Source organism: Arachis hypogaea, chromosome 14 (assembly GCF_003086295.3).
Source record: "Arachis hypogaea cultivar Tifrunner chromosome 14, arahy.Tifrunner.gnm2.J5K5, whole genome shotgun sequence".
In the NCBI taxonomy this organism is placed as follows: domain Eukaryota; kingdom Viridiplantae; phylum Streptophyta; class Magnoliopsida; order Fabales; family Fabaceae; genus Arachis; species Arachis hypogaea.
The window spans coordinates 30031986-30040887 of record NC_092049.1 but is presented as its reverse complement, the minus strand read 5'-3'; the positions used below and the strand labels follow the sequence as shown (position 1 = coordinate 30040887).

General features: G+C 40.7%; 1 non-coding gene across 1 annotated transcript; it reads left to right on the top strand.

Moving 5' to 3' along the window:
* Positions 1-6000: 6000 nt before the first annotated feature.
* On the top strand, positions 6001-6108 carry LOC112745860 (small nucleolar RNA R71). The gene has a single exon (XR_003173768.1). It is a non-coding gene; the product is annotated as a small nucleolar RNA R71 (small nucleolar RNA).
* Positions 6109-8902: the final 2794 nt, after the last annotated feature.

Genomic DNA, 8902 nt, shown 5'->3' with positions numbered 1-8902 from the left:
ACATGAGCTTTTTCACAAACATATAGCATGCATGGTGAATAGGGTATAGAAAACATGAAGATAAACATGCAAGCAATCCCTTTAATAGGAGAAAAAAATAATTGTCAAATAATTTGCAATAATCCACAAGCATATAATAGGGGATGATGACTCAAAAGGTTTCTAACACCATGTAAAAGGAAAAGAAGAAGAAGAAAAATAAAAGTTTGAAAAGAAAAAAGAAAAGAAAAAGAAAATAATAATATATATACATAATAGAATAAGAATGATAGAAAAGAGAAGAAGGAAGAAGAAGGTAAAACCTTGTTAATGGAGGAGAGAGAGAGAGAGTGAGAGGTGAAATAGAAAGGGGAAGGGGGAAAAGAAGAAAGAAGGAGGAAAAAGAAAAATTAGGATTTGGAGGAAAGAAAGATAAGATAATTTGGCAATTGGGGTTTAGCTGTGCGACGCATGCGACGCGGCCGCCTGGGGAACGCGTTCGCGTGGGGATGCATTAGGGAATGGGATGCGCTCGCGTCGGTCATGCAGTCGCGTGACCTATGTTGCGCTGCTGGCGCGAGTGCAGCCTCGCTCCAGCACAACTCTCTGTTCGATTCATTTGAATTGCCAAAATTGGGTGACGCGATCGCGTGGGTCATGCGATCCCGTGAGTGTGCGTCGGAAAATAATTGACGCGGCCGCGTCAGTGACGCGGTCGCGTGACAAGGATTGTGCTTCCAGCACCAATCCAGCACCACTCTCGCACAATATAGCATTGTGCACCCTTTTATGTCGAAAATGCAGGGCACGTGGCCGCGTGGAGCACGCGGTCGCGTGCAAGGCTATGATTCCCATGCGACGCGAACGCGTCAGGGACGCGGTCGCGTGGGTCAATTTGTGCCATTGGCACGACTCCAGCGCTGCTCCTGCGTAACTTTCTGTTCATTTTTATTTTTCTTTACTCCCCCTGCCATGCGGACGCGTCGCTGGTGCGATCGCGTCGTGCGGCGAAATTTTTTTTTTTTTGGGGAATGATATGTAATTGAAAGAGCACGAAAGCACTAATAAAGAGAAGAGTTATTAAAGAAGAAAAACTAAGAGTGAAGAAAAGAACGATCATACCGCGGTGGGTTGTCTCCCACCAAGCACTTTACTTTTACGTCCGTAAGTTGGACGCTCCAATAGCTCAATCTGCTGCAATGTGGGGATCTTCCAGGCGGAAGATCTCAAGCTCCTTATTTTTCTGCACTTTCTCACCATGGTATAGCTTCAGGCGCTGTCCATTAACCTTAATAAGTTCAGAGCTTGAAGGATGGCTTAGGTAATAGACTCCGTACGGTTCAGCCTTCTCTACTCTGTATGGACCTTCCCATTTTGATCTCAACTTACCGAGCATGAGCCTCAGTCGAGATTTGTAAAGGAGAACAAAATCTCCAGGTTGGAACTCTCTCTTCTAGATGTTTTGATCATGCACAACTTTCATCTTTTCCTTGTATATTCTGGAGTTCTCATAAGCTTCCAGGCGAAGGTTCTCCAGTTCCTGCAGTTGCAACTTTCTTTCAGCTCCAACATTCTCAATTCCCATGTTGCACTCCTTAACTGCTCAGAAGGCTCTGTGTTCTATTTCAACTGGGAGATGGTAAGCTTTTTCATAAACCAAGTGGAAGGGACTCATCCCAATGGGTGTCTTGTATGCTGTTCTGTATGCCCACAGTGCATCTTGTAGTCTGGTGCTCCAGTCTTTTCTATGAGGCTTTACTATCTTTTGCAAGATACGCTTAATTTCTCTGTTTGACACCTCGGCTTGCCCATTAGTTTGGGGATAGTAAGCTGTTGCAACTTTATGGATTATCCCATGCTTCCTCATCAAGCCTGTTAGTCTCCTGTTACAAAAATGGGTGCCTTGATCGCTCATGATCGCTCGTGGTGATCCAAAGCGGCATATAATATGGTTTCTCACAAAGGAAACAACAGTGTTAGCATCATCAGTGCGGGTAGGAATTGCTTCCACCCATTTGGAAACATAATCCACAGCTAACAATATATAAAAATATCCACTAGAATTTGGAAATAGACCCATGAAGTCAATGCCCCATACATAAAAAATTTCACAGAAAAGCATATATTGTTGAGGCATCTCATTCCTCCTGGATATGTTACCAAATTTCTGGCATGGGTGACAAGATTTACAAAACTCAGCGGCATCTCTAAAAAGAGTAGGCCACCAGAATCCGCAGTCTAAGATCTTTCTAGCTGTTCTTTGAGGGCCAAAGTGTCCTCCACTCTCAGATGAGTGACAGGCCTCTAAAATGGACTGGAATTCTGATTGAGGTATACAACGTCTAATTATCTGGTCAGTGCCATATCTCCATAAATATGGGTCATCCCATATATAATATTTAGACTCGCTTTTCAGCTTGTCTCTTTGATGTTTAGAAAAATGTGGAGGAAATGTGCGGCTAACTAAATAATTAGCAACAGGTGCATACCAAGGGACTACCTCAGATACTGCTTGCAGGTTGTCAAAAGGAAAATTATCATCTATAGGAGTAGAATCATCCTTAATATGTTCAAGGCGACTCAAGTGGTCCGCTACTAAATTTTGATTACCACTCCTATCCTTTATTTCTAAATCAAATTCTTGTAACATCAGTATCCAACGTATAAGTCTTGGTTTGGATTCCTTTTTAGCTAATAAATACTTTAGAGCTACATGGTCCGAATACACTACTACTCTAGTACCAAGTAAATAAGCTCGGAATTTGTCCAGAGCGAAAACAATAGCAAGTAGCTCTTTCTCAGTAGTAGTATAATTGGACTGGGCAGTGTCTAAAGTCTTAGACGCATAGGCAATAACAAAAGGATCCTTACCTTCACGCTGAGCCAGCGCTGCTCCTACTGCATGGTTGGAAGCATCGCACATGATCTCAAACAGCTGGCTCCAGTCGGGTCCTCTCACAATTGGAGCTTGAGTTAGAGCAGTTTTCAGCTTATCAAATGCTTGTTTGCAATCTTCACTGAACTCGAACTCAATGTCCTTCTGCAGTAATCTGGATAAGGGAAGTGCCACCTTACTAAAGTCTTTAATAAATCTCCTGTAGAAACCTGCATGGCCAAGGAACGAACGGACTTCCCTCACAGAAGAGGGGTAAGGTAAACTAGAAATAACATTCACCTTTGCTGGGTCTACAAAAATGCCATTATTAGATACCACATATCCTAATACAATCCCTTGTTTAACCATAAAGTGGCATTTTTTGAAATTCAATACAAGGTTTGTATTAACACATCTATCTAATACTCTAGATAATCCATCTAAGCAAAGGTTAAAAGAATCACCATAAACGCTAAAATCGTCCATAAAAACTTACATACAGTCCTCAATAAGATCAGAGAAAAGGCTCATCATGCACCTTTGGAAAGTAGCTGGTGCATTGAACAAGCCAAAGGGCATTCTCTTATAAGCATAAGTCCCAAAAGGACATGTAAAAGTAGTCTTTTCCTGATCCTCGGGAGCTATATGAATCTGGAAATAACCTGTGTAACCATCTAGAAAGCAATAATGTGATTTACCTGACAGGCGATCCAGCATTTGATCAATGAATGGAAGTGGGTAGTGATCCTTACGAGTAGCTTGGTTGAGACGCCTGTAATCAATGCAGACTCTCCAAGCATTCTGAACTCTAGTTGCTATGAGCTCTCCATGCTCATTCTTCACTGTAGTGACTCCAGATTTCTTGGGCACCACTTGTACTGGGCTTACTCATTCACTGTCTGAAATGGGATATATGATACCGGCCTCCAATAGTCTGGTCACTTCCTTTTTGACAACTTCCAAGATGGTGGGATTCAATCTTCTTTGTGGTTGACGGACCGGTCTTGCTCCTTCTTCTAAAAATATTCTGTGCTCGCATACTTGAGGGTTAATTCCCACTATGTCTGCCAAACTCCACCCAATTGCCTTCTTATGCTTCCTCAGTACATCAAGTAACTGCTCTTCTTGTTGAGAAGTCAGTTCCCTTGCAATAATAACCGGAAGCTTCTGCTCATCCTCAAGATAAGCATATTTGAGATGTGGAGGGAGAGGTTTCAATTCTAAATTTTGATCATGGGCAGGCTCTGGATTATCTGGGGCTTGCGAAAATGGCGAAGTGTCCTCATTGTCAGTTAAGAGGGTCCCCACACTCGGACCTTGTCCAGTGTGCCTCTCTTCAAACTCTTCTTTTTGGACTTCAGCCACACTTTCGTCTATGACATCACACTGGAAGATAGAACGATCTTCTGGGAGGTTGTTAATGACTCCATTCAGATTGAAGATCACAATGCGGCCATCTATTTCAAAGGAGTATGTTCCTAAAAAAGCATCCAATTTGAATTTTGATGTCTTCAGGAATGGTCTTCCAAGTAGGATTGATGATGGCTTATCTGAATCATTATGGGGCATCTCCAAGATATAAAAATCAGTGGGAAATGTGGGCCCTTTAATGTTCACCAAAACATCTTCAGCAACTCCAACCACTGTAATAATGCTTTTATCTGCTAACACAAAACGAGCTGCCGACCTTTTTAAGGGAGGGAGCCTTAAAACATCATATATAGACAAAGGCATTATACTGACACATGCTCCTAAATCACACATGTAATCATAAATTACTACACCACCAATAGTACAACTAACTATGCAAGGACCTGGATCACTACATTTTTCAGGTAATCCTCCCATTAAAGCAGATATAAAACTACCTAAAGGAATAGTTTCTAATTCATTAATTTTGTCTTTATGGATACATAAGTCTTTTAGAAACTTTGCATATTAGATACCTGCTGAATAACATAAAAAAGGGGAACAGTTACCTCAACCTTTTTGAATATTTCTACCATTTTAGGATCAGGTTCCAGCTGCTTCCTGGGCTTCCTTGCAAGTTGTGGAAATGGAACGGGAGTAGTGTTTTCTATGGGGCCTGCGCCTTTTTGTGCTTCTTCCTGTGGTTGAGCTATCTCTTCTTCAGCTATGTCCTGTATGTCCTCTTCCTCTTCAACATCTTCGATTTCTACCACCTCTTCAGCTGAGGCGTATTCTGGTGAGCTTGGTTCCTCCTGATTCCTCTCCTGCAGTGTGGTTCCGGACCTCAGGGTGATGGCATTAATGCCTCCCTTTGGATTGGGTAATGGTTGAGAGGGGATTCCAGTGGTGTTTGAAGGTTGGTTACTGGAATTTTGTGCTGAACCAAGCTGTGTCATAAAAGCTTGCAGAGTAGAGGTGAAACCATTCAGACTGGCGTTAATACTGTTCACGATGGTATTTTCCATGGCCAGTTGTCTTTTCTCAAAAGCTTGTAATAAATCTTCATTAGAAGATACAGAAGAATGAGTAAATTGAGAGGGTTGCTGCTGATTGTTCGGTGGTCCTTGGTTTTGCCTCAGGTGAGGTGCTCGGTAAGGTTGATTTTGCTGCCTGTTGTTGTTATTATTCCACCTCTGATTTCCCTGATTATCTCTGCCTCCCCTATTATTGTTGTCTCTCCAATTCTGGTTTGAATTGTCCTGCCATCCATGGTTATTATTTCCACTTTGATTGTACCCTTGGTTGGGGCGGTCATAGAAGTTGTGAGTGGATGCCACCATGTTGTTTTCTTGTTGGAGCTGCGGGCATTCATCAGTGTAATGGCTGTAATCAGCATAAATTCCACAAATTCTTTGTGGAACTAGTTGTTGCTTTTGCTGCGGTTGAGTTTGCTGAGCTTGTTGATTCAACTGCATTTGCTTCAGCAGGTTGGTCATCTCACAGATGCTTCGATTTAGAGCAGCAGTCTCTATACCAGAAGATACTTCTGCAACGGCTTTTGAACGGCCTTGCTTCTGTCTGTGGTTCCGAGTAGATTCAGCTAAATCACTGATCAATTGCCAAGCTTCATCAGTGGTCTTGTCCTTCTTCATAGACCCATTGCTGGAACTTTCCAATGTGGTCTTATCTTGGGGCCTCATACCTTGTGTGATATAGCTGAGTAGCATGATCTTGTCAATCATGTGGTGGGGGCATGCTTCCAGAAGATTATTGAAGCGCTCCCAGTATTCAAAGAGAGTCTCATTGTCATCCTGAACAATTGTAGAGATATCCTTCCTCAGTTTATCAGTAACTTCAGATGGAAAGAATTTCTCCAGAAACTCCTTTCTGAGTGTATCCCAGTTGGATACATTTGCTAGAGGTTGAGTGTAGTACCACTCTCTTGCTTTTCCCTCCAGAGAAAACGGAAAAGCTTTCAGCAGAATTGAAGTTTCATCAGTGCCATCACGCCTGACAGTAGAACAGGCTGCCTGGAAGTCTCTCAAGTGCTTGATAGGCTCTTGAGCAGGTAGGCCATGAAACTTGGGCATCAAATTTAGCAGTGCGGTCTTTATTTCAAAATCCATAGCTACCGCTGGATGATGCGCTTGAAACAGTTGCATTGTAAAATCAGGAGCTCCTTCCTCCTGAATGGTAACTCTTCTAGCTGCCATGTTTTCTGCACGTAAAACAACCGAATCAGTAGAACGGGGGCTAGTTTCTTCCTCAGATTCACTTTCAGATCCGCCCTCAGAGCGGGCTAACCTACGCTGTTCTCGCCTTATTCGTGAAATGGTCCTTTCAATTTCAGGATCGAATATCAGCAAGCGCGGATCAGGAAGTGAACGCGTCATTTGACGGAAGAAACATGCAGCTCATAGTAGCAAAATTAAATAAAATGCAAATAAATAAATTCTAATTAATAAAATTAGCACTCTATTGCAGTTTCCCGGCAACGGCGCCAAAAATTGATGGGAAGCAGAAGCTGGTGAATTAAAAATTTATTAAAATGGTTACGTTGCAGGTATAGTTCTTAACTCACCGAGAATCTGCTTATCAATTTAGAAATATGTCACAGAGAGTTTAAATTAAAATTACTGGGAGTTTTAAGTCCCAGGTCGTCTCCCGAGTTGCAGAAAGGTGTGCTGTTTTATTAATCAGATGTTCCAAGAAGTTGAGCTAAGTAAATTGGAATTTAAATTGAGGATTTTTAAATAATATAAATAAAAGCCTTGACTGGGAATTGATTGGTTGGAATCTCTATCATTGATGGTGTTATTGTAAGATTAATTTATAATTAATGGTTATTCTGTTTGGTTATCCTTTACTAGGTAAGGGGAAAGTCAAACAAGTGGGAATGCCAGATCTATTCACAAGTTGCAACCCACTTAGTTCAAAGGGATTGGCGTCGGTGACAGGGTAGCAATCCAATGTTTAACCCAATTACAAATTTTCTTTCAATCCTTCCAACTCAAGAGTTCCTTTTAATCAACTCCCCATCAAGTAAGGAAACTACTCACGCATTGTAAATAAAGAATCCATAGCGAATGAAAGGGAATTAAAATAAGACATGATTATTGGAATTCAAATTGAATTAAAAAGAAATAATCCTTGCATTAAATAATCATAAAAGTATCTGAATGACAAAATTGAACATAACAAAGAACATGAAAGAATAGAACCAAGTTAAGAGAACAAACTAGAATGATGAAGTCTTGATGAGGAAATAACTCTTCTCACTGTTCCAATGCTAAGACCAATTGAAAATTAAAATTCTAAAAACTAGAGAGAAAAAAAAACTTAAGAGAGTGAAAAACTAGATCTAAAAACTACTGAATGAATCTGTCTTGTTTCTGCATATTCTCTGACTCTAGTCTACTGTTCCGGGCCGAAAACTGGGCCGAAATAAGGTCCAAAATCGCCCCATCGAATTCTGCAGATTATGCAGATTGCGCATGTCACGCGATCGCGTCGTCCATGCGGACGCGTCGCTTGTGCTTTTTCGTCTCCACGCGTTCGTGTCGTCCATGCTACCGCGTCGCTTGCGCTTTCCAATCCGCGCAGTCGCGCAAGCCATGCGGCCGCGTCACTGCGAATTGCGCTCCTTCGCGTGGTCGCGTGAGCCATGCGATCGCGTCACTTCTCGCTGGTTATCTCCTCAAATTCTTGTGTTCCTTCCATTTTTGCTAGCTTCCTTTCCAATCTCTAACTCATTCATGCCCTATAAAGCCTGAAACACTTGACACACAGATCACGGCATCGAATGGAATAAAGGAGAATTAAAAATAAAAAATTAAAGTCTCTAGGAAGCAATTTTCAAACATGTACTGAATTTAGGAAGGAAATTTAAATGCATGCTAAATTGATGAATAAGTGGGTAAGGATCATGACAAAACCACACAATTAAACACAATATAAACTATAAAATAGTGGTTTATCAATTACATTTCTTGTTCTTCACTTTCATATATTTTAATCACTGTTGTCAATATTAACATAGTTTGCAATTTTGAATTCCTAGTTGTTTAATTTAATGTTTGATGGCTTTTATATGTTTGTTTGAATTGTCTTTATTGACTTTGAGCATTTATGGTTCATAGCTTTCCTTAATTTACTAATTTTGCCATGTTTTATGTTTATGCCTACTATGTGTTCGATAAAATGCCAATTTTGATTATGGAGTAATTTCTATCCCTTGGCTTGGGGAAAATGAGTTTATGGATTACTAGAGCCATAATGTCCAATATTTAGTGATAATTCTTGGGAAGTTAGTTGATTCTTGTTTCCATTAAAGCTAGCCTTTTATCAAGTAGTTTGGTAAGTTGGTTAGAACTTATGGATTAAGGTCAATTATGCTTGCTTGACTTACTCCTCGATATTTGGGGTTAACTAGGCGAGATTAACTCATGATAATTATCATAGTTGTGGTTATGGCAAGGAAGGGATTCCATAACTCATCCCAAGTCAAGGTTTCATTTATGTTTTGAACCAATTTTCAATTACTTTACAGTTTTACTTGTTATATTTCATACATAGTTCTTTTGTTCTTTCATTACTTCATTAATTACAATTTTGTCTCGTTCTTTTATCTCTTTGTTT